The 16,083-nt window shown below is 37.9% G+C and overlaps 2 pseudogenes; both read right to left on the bottom strand.

The window, feature by feature from the left end:
- Positions 1 to 283: 283 nt before the first annotated feature.
- On the bottom strand, positions 284 to 402 carry LOC149596522 (5S ribosomal RNA; annotated as a pseudogene).
- A 361-nt stretch (positions 403 to 763) lies between these two features.
- Positions 764 to 882, bottom strand: LOC149596521 (5S ribosomal RNA; annotated as a pseudogene).
- Between the last annotated feature and the right edge of the window lie 15,201 nt (positions 883 to 16,083).

The raw sequence follows: 16,083 nt of genomic DNA, 5'->3' as shown, positions 1-16,083 counted from the left end.
TTTTCATATCTGGTGGAATTTAAAAGAGGAAACAAAAGTGAAAAAACAAACGGCACGCAGTATTCCCAAGTACTGTATGCGCTCGACGCTGCTTAACTTCGGTGATCGGACGTGAACCGGTGTTTTCTGCGTGATATGGCCGTTGTCGAGAGTGCTAGTTAATAATTCGAATTTAAATTAAGTGAGACAAATTAACCTTCATCATTTTAAAACAATAACAAAAAGAAAACATGTTTTCTTTTTTCATATCTATTAAAATTTAAATGGGGAAAAAAAGTGAAAAAGACAACGGCACGCAGTGTTCCTAAGTGGTCTCCCTCCCAAGTAGTGACTGCGCTCGACGCTGCTTAACTTCGGTTATCGGACGAGAACCGGTGTATTCAGCGTGATATGGCCGTTGCCGAGAGTGCTAGTTAATAATTTGAATTTAATTAACTTTCATCATTATAAAACAATAACAAAAAGAAGATATGTTTGCTTTTTTCATATCTGGTGGAATTTGAAAGAGGAAACAAAAGTGAAAAAGCAAACGGCACGCAGTATTCCCAAGTACTGACTGCGCTCGACGCTGCTAACGTCGGCGATCGGACGAGAACCGGTGTTCTCAGCGTGATATGGCCGTTGCCGAGAGTGCTAGATAATAATTCGAATTTAAATTAAGTGAGACAAATTAACCTTCATCTTTTTCAAACAATAACAAAAAGAAAATATGTTTGCTTTTTTCATATCTATTGGAATTTAAAAGAGGAAAAAAAAGTGAAAAAGCTAACGGCACGCAGTGTTCCTAAGTGGTCGCCCTCCCAAGTACTGACTGCGCTCGACGCTGCTTAACTTTGGTTATCGGACGAGAACCGGTGAATTCAGCGTGATATGGCCGTTGCCGAGAGCTACGACATTGAGCTACGACAAACAAGGGCCGAGATATTAAGCAAAATGTTCGTCAACTTTGGTATCGTCTCACTTATTTTTGTTATGTTACTTATGATTTTTGCACTAAACTTTGGAGGCTCATAATTCTTGTTCTACAAGAGATACTGGGATCTCCTTTGGAAATGTTATAGTACTCGTTGCTCCCCATACAAGGATACTTTAAACTTGAGGCTACCTCAATATCGTCGTCAACTTATTTTTTGTCTCACTTATTGTTAGAAGGTTACTTTTGATTTTTGAAAATAAACTTTGCAGGCTCGTAACTCTGGTTCTACCAGAGATACGGGGATGTAAATAATGTGACCTTGACACAAATGTTCGGATAATTATAAAGGTCTTTGCATGTTCCAAGCAAAAAAAAAAACTTCGCGGTTTCGAACCTGTGGCCTTCCGGGAGTGAGGCGGATGCGATAACCGCTACACTAAAGATATGTTATTATTTTTAATCGAAAGAACAGGGTCAAGTAATTAAGCAATACGTGAACAAACAAACCCCTCCATAGAAAATGCATTAGACTATACTTTGCAGGCTCGTAACTCTGTTTCTACTGGAGATACGGGGATGTCCTTTGAGTATGTTATAGTCCAATTTGTCCCCCATCTAACCATACTAAAAACATTGAGCAACGACAAACAAGGGCCGAGATATTAAGCAAAATGTTCGTCAACTTTGGTATCGTCTCACTTATTTTTATTATGTTACTTATGATTTTTGCACTAAACTTTGGAGGCTCATAACTCTTGTTCTACAAGAGATACTGGGATCTCCTTTGGATATGTTATAGTACTCTTTGCTCCCCATACAAGCATACTTTAAACTTGAGGCTACCTCAATATCGTCGTCAACTTATTTTTTGTCTCACTTATTGTTAGAAGGTTACTTTTGATTTTTGAAAATAAACTTTGCAGGCTCGTAACTCTGTTTCTACTGGAGATACCGGGATGTCCTTAGGATATGTTATAGTCCAATTTGTCCCCCATCTAACCATACTAAAAACATTGAGCTACGACAAACAAGGGCCGAGATATTATTTTTTGTCTCACTTATTGTTAGAAGGTTACTTTTGATTTTTGAAAATAAACTTTGCAGGCTCGTAACTCTGGTTCTACCAGAGATACGGGGATGTAAATAATGTGACCTTGACACAAATGTTCGGATAATTATAAAGGTCTTTGCATGTTCCAAGCAAAAAAAAAAAACTTCGCGGTTTCGAACCTGTGGCCTTCCGGGAGTGAGGCGGATGCGATAACCGCTACACTAAAGATATGTTATTATTTTTAATCGAAAGAACAGGGTCAAGTAATTAAGCAATACGTGAACAAACAAACCCCTCCATAGAAAATGCATTAGACTATACTTTGCAGGCTCGTAACTCTGTTTCTACTGGAGATACGGGGATGTCCTTTGAGTATGTTATAGTCCAATTTGTCCCCCATCTAACCATACTAAAAACATTGAGCTACGACAAACAAGGGCCGAGATATTAAGCAAAATGTTCGTCAACTTTGGTATCGTCTCACTTATTTTTATTATGTTACTTATGATTTTTGCACTAAACTTTGGAGGCTCATAACTCTTGTTCTACAAGAGATACTGGGATCTCCTTTGGATATGTTATAGTACTCTTTGCTCCCCATACAAGCATACTTTAAACTTGAGGCTACCTCAATATCGTCGTCAACTTATTTTTTGTCTCACTTATTGTTAGAAGGTTACTTTTGATTTTTGAAAATAAACTTTGCAGGCTCGTAACTCTGTTTCTACTGGAGATACCGGGATGTCCTTAGGATATGTTATAGTCCAATTTGTCCCCCATCTAACCATACTAAAAACATTGAGCTACGACAAACAAGGGCCGAGATATTATTTTTTGTCTCACTTATTGTTAGAAGGTTACTTTTGATTTTTGAAAATAAACTTTGCAGGCTCGTAACTCTGGTTCTACCAGAGATACGGGGATGTAAATAATGTGACCTTGACACAAATGTTCGGATAATTATAAAGGTCTTTGCATGTTCCAAGCAAAAAAAAAAAACTTCGCGGTTTCGAACCTGTGGCCTTCCGGGAGTGAGGCGGATGCGATAACCGCTACACTAAAGATATGTTATTATTTTTAATCGAAAGAACAGGGTCAAGTAATTAAGCAATACGTGAACAAACAAACCCCTCCATAGAAAATGCATTAGACTATACTTTGCAGGCTCGTAACTCTGTTTCTACTGGAGATACGGGGATGTCCTTTGAGTATGTTATAGTCCAATTTGTCCCCCATCTAACCATACTAAAAACATTGAGCTACGACAAACAAGGGCCGAGATATTAAGCAAAATGTTCGTCAACTTTGGTATCGTCTCACTTATTTTTATTATGTTACTTATGATTTTTGCACTAAACTTTGGAGGCTCATAACTCTTGTTCTACAAGAGATACTGGGATCTCCTTTGGATATGTTATAGTACTCTTTGCTCCCCATACAAGCATACTTTAAACTTGAGGCTACCTCAATATCGTCGTCAACTTATTTTTTGTCTCACTTATTGTTAGAAGGTTACTTTTGATTTTTGAAAATAAACTTTGCAGGCTCGTAACTCTGTTTCTACTGGAGATACCGGGATGTCCTTAGGATATGTTATAGTCCAATTTGTCCCCCATCTAACCATACTAAAAACATTGAGCTACGACAAACAAGGGCCGAGATATTAAGCAAAATGTTCGTCAACTTTGGTATCGTCTCACTTATTTTTATTATGTTACTTATGATTTTTGCACTAAACTTTGGAAGCTCATAACTCTTGTTCTACAAGAGATACTGGGATCTCCTACACTAAAGATATGTTATTATTTTTAATCGAAAGAACAGGGTCAAGTAATTAAGCAATACGTGAACAAACAAACCCCTCCATAGAAAATGCATTAGACTATACTTTGCAGGCTCGTAACTCTGTTTCTACTGGAGATACGGGGATGTCCTTTGAGTATGTTATAGTCCAATTTGTCCCCCATCTAACCATACTAAAAACATTGAGCTACGACAAACAAGGGCCGAGATATTAAGCAAAATGTTCGTCAACTTTGGTATCGTCTCACTTATTTTTATTATGTTACTTATGATTTTTGCACTAAACTTTGGAGGCTCATAACTCTTGTTCTACAAGAGATACTGGGATCTCCTTTGGATATGTTATAGTACTCTTTGCTCCCCATACAAGCATACTTTAAACTTGAGGCTACCTCAATATCGTCGTCAACTTATTTTTTGTCTCACTTATTGTTAGAAGGTTACTTTTGATTTTTGAAAATAAACTTTGCAGGCTCGTAACTCTGTTTCTACTGGAGATACCGGGATGTCCTTAGGATATGTTATAGTCCAATTTGTCCTTCATCTAACCATACTAAACACTTTGGGCTACGACAAACAGGGGCCGAGTACTTAAGCAAAACGTAAAGAAACAAACCCCCTCCATAGGAAATGAGTTAGACGATACTTTGCAGGCCCGTAACTCTGTTTCTACTGTAGATACGGGGATGTCCTTTGAGTATGTTATAGTCCAATTTGTCCCCCATCTAACCATACTAAAAACATTGAGCTACGACAAACAGTAGTCGAGTAATTAAGCTAATCGTAAACAAACAAACCCCTCCATAGGAAATCCATTAGACTAAATTCTGGAGGCTCGTAACTCTGGTTCTACCAGAGATACGGGGATGTAAATAATGTGACCTTGACACAAATGTTCGGATAATTATAAAAAAAAACTTCGCGGTTTCGAACCTGTGGCCTTCCGGGAGTGAGGCGGATGCGATAACCGCTACACTAAAGATATGTTATTGTTTTTAATCGAAAGAACAGGGTCAAGTAATTAAGCAATACGTGAACAAACAAACCCCTCCATAGAAAATGCATTAGACTATACTTTGCAGGCTCGTAACTCTGTTTCTACTGGAGATACGGGGATGTCCTTTGAGTATGTTATAGTCCAATTTGTCCCCCATCTAACCATACTAAAAACATTGAGCTACGACAAACAAGGGCCGAGATATTAAGCAAAATGTTCGTCAACTTTGGTATCGTCTCACTTATTTTTATTATGTTACTTATGATTTTTGCACTAAACTTTGGAGGCTCATAACTCTTGTTCTACAAGAGATACTGGGATCTCCTTTGGATATGTTATAGTACTCTTTGCTCCCCATACAAGCATACTTTAAACTTGAGGCTACCTCAATATCGTCGTCAACTTATTTTTTGTCTCACTTATTGTTAGAAGGTTACTTTTGATTTTTGAAAATAAACTTTGCAGGCTCGTAACTCTGTTTCTACTGGAGATACCGGGATGTCCTTAGGATATGTTATAGTCCAATTTGTCCCCCATCTAACCATACTAAAAACATTGAGCTACGACAAACAAGGGCCGAGATATTATTTTTTGTCTCACTTATTGTTAGAAGGTTACTTTTGATTTTTGAAAATAAACTTTGCAGGCTCGTAACTCTGGTTCTACCAGAGATACGGGGATGTAAATAATGTGACCTTGACACAAATGTTCGGATAATTATAAAGGTCTTTGCATGTTCCAAGCAAAAAAAAAAAACTTCGCGGTTTCGAACCTGTGGCCTTCCGGGAGTGAGGCGGATGCGATAACCGCTACACTAAAGATATGTTATTATTTTTAATCGAAAGAACAGGGTCAAGTAATTAAGCAATACGTGAACAAACAAACCCCTCCATAGAAAATGCATTAGACTATACTTTGCAGGCTCGTAACTCTGTTTCTACTGGAGATACGGGGATGTCCTTTGAGTATGTTATAGTCCAATTTGTCCCCCATCTAACCATACTAAAAACATTGAGCTACGACAAACAAGGGCCGAGATATTAAGCAAAATGTTCGTCAACTTTGGTATCGTCTCACTTATTTTTATTATGTTACTTATGATTTTTGCACTAAACTTTGGAGGCTCATAACTCTTGTTCTACAAGAGATACTGGGATCTCCTTTGGATATGTTATAGTACTCTTTGCTCCCCATACAAGCATACTTTAAACTTGAGGCTACCTCAATATCGTCGTCAACTTATTTTTTGTCTCACTTATTGTTAGAAGGTTACTTTTGATTTTTGAAAATAAACTTTGCAGGCTCGTAACTCTGTTTCTACTGGAGATACCGGGATGTCCTTAGGATATGTTATAGTCCAATTTGTCCCCCATCTAACCATACTAAAAACATTGAGCTACGACAAACAAGGGCCGAGATATTAAGCAAAATGTTCGTCAACTTTGGTATCGTCTCACTTATTTTTATTATGTTACTTATGATTTTTGCACTAAACTTTGGAAGCTCATAACTCTTGTTCTACAAGAGATACTGGGATCTCCTACACTAAAGATATGTTATTATTTTTAATCGAAAGAACAGGGTCAAGTAATTAAGCAATACGTGAACAAACAAACCCCTCCATAGAAAATGCATTAGACTATACTTTGCAGGCTCGTAACTCTGTTTCTACTGGAGATACGGGGATGTCCTTTGAGTATGTTATAGTCCAATTTGTCCCCCATCTAACCATACTAAAAACATTGAGCTACGACAAACAAGGGCCGAGATATTAAGCAAAATGTTCGTCAACTTTGGTATCGTCTCACTTATTTTTATTATGTTACTTATGATTTTTGCACTAAACTTTGGAGGCTCATAACTCTTGTTCTACAAGAGATACTGGGATCTCCTTTGGATATGTTATAGTACTCTTTGCTCCCCATACAAGCATACTTTAAACTTGAGGCTACCTCAATATCGTCGTCAACTTATTTTTTGTCTCACTTATTGTTAGAAGGTTACTTTTGATTTTTGAAAATAAACTTTGCAGGCTCGTAACTCTGTTTCTACTGGAGATACCGGGATGTCCTTAGGATATGTTATAGTCCAATTTGTCCTTCATCTAACCATACTAAACACTTTGGGCTACGACAAACAGGGGCCGAGTACTTAAGCAAAACGTAAAGAAACAAACCCCCTCCATAGGAAATGAGTTAGACGATACTTTGCAGGCCCGTAACTCTGTTTCTACTGTAGATACGGGGATGTCCTTTGAGTATGTTATAGTCCAATTTGTCCCCCATCTAACCATACTAAAAACATTGAGCTACGACAAACAGTAGTCGAGTAATTAAGCTAATCGTAAACAAACAAACCCCTCCATAGGAAATCCATTAGACTAAATTCTGGAGGCTCGTAACTCTGGTTCTACCAGAGATACGGGGATGTAAATAATGTGACCTTGACACAAATGTTCGGATAATTATAAAAAAAAACTTCGCGGTTTCGAACCTGTGGCCTTCCGGGAGTGAGGCGGATGCGATAACCGCTACACTAAAGATATGTTATTGTTTTTAATCGAAAGAACAGGGTCAAGTAATTAAGCAATACGTGAACAAACAAACCCCTCCATAGAAAATGCATTAGACTATACTTTGCAGGCTCGTAACGCTGTTTCTACTGGAGATACGGGGATGTCCTTTGAGTATGTTATAGTCCAATTTGTCCCCCATCTAACCATACTAAAAACATTGAGCTACGACAAACAAGGGCCGAGATATTAAGCAAAATGTTCGTCAACTTTGGTATCGTCTCACTTATTTTTATTATGTTACTTATGATTTTTGCACTAAACTTTGGAGGCTCATAACTCTTGTTCTACAAGAGATACTGGGATCTCCTTTGGATATGTTATAGTACTCTTTGCTCCCCATACAAGCATACTTTAAACTTGAGGCTACCTCAATATCGTCGTCAACTTATTTTTTGTCTCACTTATTGTTAGAAGGTTACTTTTGATTTTTGAAAATAAACTTTGCAGGCTCGTAACTCTGTTTCTACTGGAGATACCGGGATGTCCTTAGGATATGTTATAGTCCAATTTGTCCCCCATCTAACCATACTAAAAACATTGAGCTACGACAAACAAGGGCCGAGATATTAAGCAAAATGTTCGTCAACTTTGGTATCGTCTCACTTATTTTTATTATGTTACTTATGATTTTTGCACTAAACTTTGGAGGCTCATAACTCTTGTTCTACAAGAGATACTGGGATCTCCTTTGGATATGTTATAGTACTCTTTGCTCCCCATACAAGCATACTTTAAACTTGAGGCTACCTCAATATCGTCGTCAACTTATTTTTTGTCTCACTTATTGTTAGAAGGTTACTTTTGATTTTTGAAAATAAACTTTGCAGGCTCGTAACTCTGTTTCTACTGGAGATACCGGGATGTCCTTAGGATATGTTATAGTCCAATTTGTCCTTCATCTAACCATACTAAAAACTTTGGGCTACGACAAACAGGGGCCGAGTACTTAAGCAAAACGTAAAGAAACAAACCCCCTCCATAGGAAATGAGTTAGACGATACTTTGCAGGCCCGTAACTCTGTTTCTACTGTAGATACGGGGATGTCCTTTGAGTATGTTATAGTCCAATTTGTCCCCCATCTAACCATACTAAAAACATTGAGCTACGACAAACAGTAGTCGAGTAATTAAGCTAATCGTAAACAAACAAACCCCTCCATAGGAAATCCATTAGACTAAATTCTGGAGGCTCGTAACTCTGGTTCTACCAGAGATACGGGGATGTAAATAATGTGACCTTGACACAAATGTTCGGATAATTATAAAAAAAAACTTCGCGGTTTCGAACCTGTGGCCTTCCGGGAGTGAGGCGGATGCGATAACCGCTACACTAAAGATATGTTATTGTTTTTAATCGAAAGAACAGGGTCAAGTAATTAAGCAATACGTGAACAAACAAACCCCTCCATAGAAAATGCATTAGACTATACTTTGCAGGCTCGTAACGCTGTTTCTACTGGAGATACGGGGATGTCCTTTGAGTATGTTATAGTCCAATTTGTCCCCCATCTAACCATACTAAAAACATTGAGCTACGACAAACAAGGGCCGAGATATTAAGCAAAATGTTCGTCAACTTTGGTATCGTCTCACTTATTTTTATTATGTTACTTATGATTTTTGCACTAAACTTTGGAGGCTCATAACTCTTGTTCTACAAGAGATACTGGGATCTCCTTTGGATATGTTATAGTACTCTTTGCTCCCCATACAAGCATACTTTAAACTTGAGGCTACCTCAATATCGTCGTCAACTTATTTTTTGTCTCACTTATTGTTAGAAGGTTACTTTTGATTTTTGAAAATAAACTTTGCAGGCTCGTAACTCTGTTTCTACTGGAGATACCGGGATGTCCTTAGGATATGTTATAGTCCAATTTGTCCCCCATCTAACCATACTAAAAACATTGAGCTACGACAAACAAGGGCCGAGATATTAAGCAAAATGTTCGTCAACTTTGGTATCGTCTCACTTATTTTTATTATGTTACTTATGATTTTTGCACTAAACTTTGGAGGCTCATAACTCTTGTTCTACAAGAGATACTGGGATCTCCTTTGGATATGTTATAGTACTCTTTGCTCCCCATACAAGCATACTTTAAACTTGAGGCTACCTCAATATCGTCGTCAACTTATTTTTTGTCTCACTTATTGTTAGAAGGTTACTTTTGATTTTTGAAAATAAACTTTGCAGGCTCGTAACTCTGTTTCTACTGGAGATACCGGGATGTCCTTAGGATATGTTATAGTCCAATTTGTCCTTCATCTAACCATACTAAAAACTTTGGGCTACGACAAACAGGGGCCGAGTACTTAAGCAAAACGTAAAGAAACAAACCCCCTCCATAGGAAATGAGTTAGACGATACTTTGCAGGCCCGTAACTCTGTTTCTACTGTAGATACGGGGATGTCCTTTGAGTATGTTATAGTCCAATTTGTCCCCCATCTAACCATACTAAAAACATTGAGCTACGACAAACAGTAGTCGAGTAATTAAGCTAATCGTAAACAAACAAACCCCTCCATAGGAAATCCATTAGACTAAATTCTGGAGGCTCGTAACTCTGGTTCTACCAGAGATACGGGGATGTAAATAATGTGACCTTGACACAAATGTTCGGATAATTATAAAAAAAAACTTCGCGGTTTCGAACCTGTGGCCTTCCGGGAGTGAGGCGGATGCGATAACCGCTACACTAAAGATATGTTATTGTTTTTAATCGAAAGAACAGGGTCAAGTAATTAAGCAATACGTGAACAAACAAACCCCTCCATAGAAAATGCATTAGACTATACTTTGCAGGCTCGTAACGCTGTTTCTACTGGAGATACGGGGATGTCCTTTGAGTATGTTATAGTCCAATTTGTCCCCCATCTAACCATACTAAAAACATTGAGCTACGACAAACAAGGGCCGAGATATTAAGCAAAATGTTCGTCAACTTTGGTATCGTCTCACTTATTTTTATTATGTTACTTATGATTTTTGCACTAAACTTTGGAGGCTCATAACTCTTGTTCTACAAGAGATACTGGGATCTCCTTTGGATATGTTATAGTACTCTTTGCTCCCCATACAAGCATACTTTAAACTTGAGGCTACCTCAATATCGTCGTCAACTTATTTTTTGTCTCACTTATTGTTAGAAGGTTACTTTTGATTTTTGAAAATAAACTTTGCAGGCTCGTAACTCTGTTTCTACTGGAGATACCGGGATGTCCTTAGGATATGTTATAGTCCAATTTGTCCCCCATCTAACCATACTAAAAACATTGAGCTACGACAAACAAGGGCCGAGATATTAAGCAAAATGTTCGTCAACTTTGGTATCGTCTCACTTACTTTTATTATGTTACTTATGATTTTTGCACTAAACTTTGGAGGCTCATAACTCTTGTTCTACAAGAGATACTGGGATCTCCTACACTAAAGATATGTTATTATTTTTAATCGAAAGAACAGGGTCAAGTAATTAAGCAATACGTGAACAAACAAACCCCTCCATAGAAAATGCATTAGACTATACTTTGCAGGCTCGTAACTCTGTTTCTACTGGAGATACGGGGATGTCCTTTGAGTATGTTATAGTCCAATTTGTCCCCCATCTAACCATACTAAAAACATTGAGCTACGACAAACAAGGGCCGATATATTAAGCAAAATGTTCGTCAACTTTGCTATCGTCTCACTTATTTTTATTATGTTACTTATGATTTTTGCACTAAACTTTGGAGGCTCATAACTCTTGTTCTACAAGAGATACTGGGATCTCCTTTGGATATGTTATAGTACTCTTTGCTCCCCATACAAGCATACTTTAAACTTGAGGCTACCTCAATATCGTCGTCAACTTATTTTTTGTCTCACTTATTGTTAGAAGGTTACTTTTGATTTTTGAAAATAAACTTTGCAGGCTCGTAACTCTGTTTCTACTGGAGATACCGGGATGTCCTTAGGATATGTTATAGTCCAATTTGTCCTTCATCTAACCATACTAAAAACTTTGGGCTACGACAAACAGGGGCCGAGTACTTAAGCAAAACGTAAAGAAACAAACCCCCTCCATAGGAAATGAGTTAGACGATACTTTGCAGGCCCGTAACTCTGTTTCTACTGTAGATACGGGGATGTCCTTTGAGTATGTTATAGTCCAATTTGTCCCCCATCTAACCATACTAAAAACATTGAGCTACGACAAACAGTAGTCGAGTAATTAAGCTAATCGTAAACAAACAAACCCCTCCATAGGAAATCCATTAGACTAAATTCTGGAGGCTCGTAACTCTGGTTCTACCAGAGATACGGGGATGTAAATAATGTGACCTTGACACAAATGTTCGGATAATTATAAAAAAAAACTTCGCGGTTTCGAACCTGTGGCCTTCCGGGAGTGAGGCGGATGCGATAACCGCTACACTAAAGATATGTTATTGTTTTTAATCGAAAGAACAGGGTCAAGTAATTAAGCAATACGTGAACAAACAAACCCCTCCATAGAAAATGCATTAGACTATACTTTGCAGGCTCGTAACGCTGTTTCTACTGGAGATACGGGGATGTCCTTTGAGTATGTTATAGTCCAATTTGTCCCCCATCTAACCATACTAAAAACATTGAGCTACGACAAACAAGGGCCGAGATATTAAGCAAAATGTTCGTCAACTTTGGTATCGTCTCACTTATTTTTATTATGTTACTTATGATTTTTGCACTAAACTTTGGAGGCTCATAACTCTTGTTCTACAAGAGATACTGGGATCTCCTTTGGATATGTTATAGTACTCTTTGCTCCCCATACAAGCATACTTTAAACTTGAGGCTACCTCAATATCGTCGTCAACTTATTTTTTGTCTCACTTATTGTTAGAAGGTTACTTTTGATTTTTGAAAATAAACTTTGCAGGCTCGTAACTCTGTTTCTACTGGAGATACCGGGATGTCCTTAGGATATGTTATAGTCCAATTTGTCCCCCATCTAACCATACTAAAAACATTGAGCTACGACAAACAAGGGCCGAGATATTAAGCAAAATGTTCGTCAACTTTGGTATCGTCTCACTTACTTTTATTATGTTACTTATGATTTTTGCACTAAACTTTGGAGGCTCATAACTCTTGTTCTACAAGAGATACTGGGATCTCCTACACTAAAGATATGTTATTATTTTTAATCGAAAGAACAGGGTCAAGTAATTAAGCAATACGTGAACAAACAAACCCCTCCATAGAAAATGCATTAGACTATACTTTGCAGGCTCGTAACTCTGTTTCTACTGGAGATACGGGGATGTCCTTTGAGTATGTTATAGTCCAATTTGTCCCCCATCTAACCATACTAAAAACATTGAGCTACGACAAACAAGGGCCGATATATTAAGCAAAATGTTCGTCAACTTTGCTATCGTCTCACTTATTTTTATTATGTTACTTATGATTTTTGCACTAAACTTTGGAGGCTCATAACTCTTGTTCTACAAGAGATACTGGGATCTCCTTTGGATATGTTATAGTACTCTTTGCTCCCCATACAAGCATACTTTAAACTTGAGGCTACCTCAATATCGTCGTCAACTTATTTTTTGTCTCACTTATTGTTAGAAGGTTACTTTTGATTTTTGAAAATAAACTTTGCAGGCTCGTAACTCTGTTTCTACTGGAGATACCGGGATGTCCTTAGGATATGTTATAGTCCAATTTGTCCTTCATCTAACCATACTAAAAACTTTGGGCTACGACAAACAGGGGCCGAGTACTTAAGCAAAACGTAAAGAAACAAACCCCCTCCATAGGAAATGAGTTAGACGATACTTTGCAGGCCCGTAACTCTGTTTCTACTGTAGATACGGGGATGTCCTTTGAGTATGTTATAGTCCAATTTGTCCCCCATCTAACCATACTAAAAACATTGAGCTACGACAAACAGTAGTCGAGTAATTAAGCTAATCGTAAACAAACAAACCCCTCCATAGGAAATCCATTAGACTAAATTCTGGAGGCTCGTAACTCTGGTTCTACCAGAGATACGGGGATGTAAATAATGTGACCTTGACACAAATGTTCGGATAATTATAAAAAAAAACTTCGCGGTTTCGAACCTGTGGCCTTCCGGGAGTGAGGCGGATGCGATAACCGCTACACTAAAGATATGTTATTGTTTTTAATCGAAAGAACAGGGTCAAGTAGTTAAGCAATACGTGAACAAACAAACCCCTCCATAGAAAATGCATTAGACTATACTTTGCAGGCTCGTAACGCTGTTTCTACTGGAGATACGGGGATGTCCTTTGAGTATGTTATAGTCCAATTTGTCCCCCATCTAACCATACTAAAAACATTGAGCTACGACAAACAAGGGCCGAGATATTAAGCAAAATGTTCGTCAACTTTGGTATCGTCTCACTTATTTTCATTATGTTACTTATGATTTTTGCACTAAACTTTGGAGGCTCATAACTCTTGTTCTACAAGAGATACTGGGATCTCCTTTGGATATGTTATAGTACTCTTTGCTCCCCATACAAGGATACTTTAAACTTGAGGCTACCTCAATATCGTCGTCAACTTATTTTTTGTCTCACTTATTGTTAGAAGGTTACTTTTGATTTTTGAAAATAAACTTTGCAGGCTCGTAACTCTGTTTCTACTGGAGATACCGGGATGTCCTTAGGATATGTTATAGTCCAATTTGTCCTTCATCTAACCATACTAAAAACTTTGGGCTACGACAAACAGGGGCCGAGTACTTAAGCAAAACGTAAAGAAACAAACCCCCTCCATAGGAAATGAGTTAGACGATACTTTGCAGGCCCGTAACTCTGTTTCTACTGTAGATACGGGGATGTCCTTTGAGTATGTTATAGTCCAATTTGTCCCCCATCTAACCATACTAAAAACATTGAGCTACGACAAACAGTAGTCGAGTAATTAAGCTAATCGTAAACAAACAAACCCCTCCATAGGAAATCCATTAGACTAAATTCTGGAGGCTCGTAACTCTGGTTCTACCAGAGATACGGGGATGTAAATAATGTGACCTTGACACAAATGTTCGGATAATTATAAAAAAAAACTTCGCGGTTTCGAACCTGTGGCCTTCCGGGAGTGAGGCGGATGCGATAACCGCTACACTAAAGATATGTTATTGTTTTTAATCGAAAGAACAGGGTCAAGTAATTAAGCAATACGTGAACAAACAAACCCCTCCATAGAAAATGCATTAGACTATACTTTGCAGGCTCGTAACGCTGTTTCTACTGGAGATACGGGGATGTCCTTTGAGTATGTTATAGTCCAATTTGTCCCCCATCTAACCATACTAAAAACATTGAGCTACGACAAACAAGGGCCGAGATATTAAGCAAAATGTTCGTCAACTTTGGTATCGTCTCACTTATTTTTATTATGTTACTTATGATTTTTGCACTAAACTTTGGAGGCTCATAACTCTTGTTCTACAAGAGATACTGGGATCTCCTTTGGATATGTTATAGTACTCTTTGCTCCCCATACAAGCATACTTTAAACTTGAGGCTACCTCAATATCGTCGTCAACTTATTTTTTGTCTCACTTATTGTTAGAAGGTTACTTTTGATTTTTGAAAATAAACTTTGCAGGCTCGTAACTCTGTTTCTACTGGAGATACCGGGATGTCCTTAGGATATGTTATAGTCCAATTTGTCCCCCATCTAACCATACTAAAAACATTGAGCTACGACAAACAAGGGCCGAGATATTAAGCAAAATGTTCGTCAACTTTGGTATCGTCTCACTTACTTTTATTATGTTACTTATGATTTTTGCACTAAACTTTGGAGGCTCATAACTCTTGTTCTACAAGAGATACTGGGATCTCCTACACTAAAGATATGTTATTATTTTTAATCGAAAGAACAGGGTCAAGTAATTAAGCAATACGTGAACAAACAAACCCCTCCATAGAAAATGCATTAGACTATACTTTGCAGGCTCGTAACTCTGTTTCTACTGGAGATACGGGGATGTCCTTTGAGTATGTTATAGTCCAATTTGTCCCCCATCTAACCATACTAAAAACATTGAGCTACGACAAACAAGGGCCGATATATTAAGCAAAATGTTCGTCAACTTTGCTATCGTCTCACTTATTTTTATTATGTTACTTATGATTTTTGCACTAAACTTTGGAGGCTCATAACTCTTGTTCTACAAGAGATACTGGGATCTCCTTTGGATATGTTATAGTACTCTTTGCTCCCCATACAAGCATACTTTAAACTTGAGGCTACCTCAATATCGTCGTCAACTTATTTTTTGTCTCACTTATTGTTAGAAGGTTACTTTTGATTTTTGAAAATAAACTTTGCAGGCTCGTAACTCTGTTTCTACTGGAGATACCGGGATGTCCTTAGGATATGTTATAGTCCAATTTGTCCTTCATCTAACCATACTAAAAACTTTGGGCTACGACAAACAGGGGCCGAGTACTTAAGCAAAACGTAAAGAAACAAACCCCCTACATAGGAAATGAGTTAGACGATACTTTGCAGGCCCGTAACTCTGTTTCTACTGTAGATACGGGGATGTCCTTTGAGTATGTTATAGTCCAATTTGTCCCCCATCTAACCATACTAAAAACATTGAGCTACGACAAACAGTAGTCGAGTAATTAAGCTAATCGTAAACAAACAAACCCCTCCATAGGAAATCCATTAGACTAAATTCTGGAGGCTCGTAACTCTGGTTCTACCAGAGATACG

Source organism: Phalangium opilio, unplaced genomic scaffold (assembly GCF_054372755.1).
Source record: "Phalangium opilio isolate 3A_F unplaced genomic scaffold, DU_Popi_V2 ptg000390l_1, whole genome shotgun sequence".
NCBI classification, from domain to species: Eukaryota; Metazoa; Arthropoda; class Arachnida; order Opiliones; family Phalangiidae; genus Phalangium; species Phalangium opilio.
Note: the sequence above shows the minus strand (reverse complement) of the source record. Positions and strands in the feature narration are given on the sequence as shown.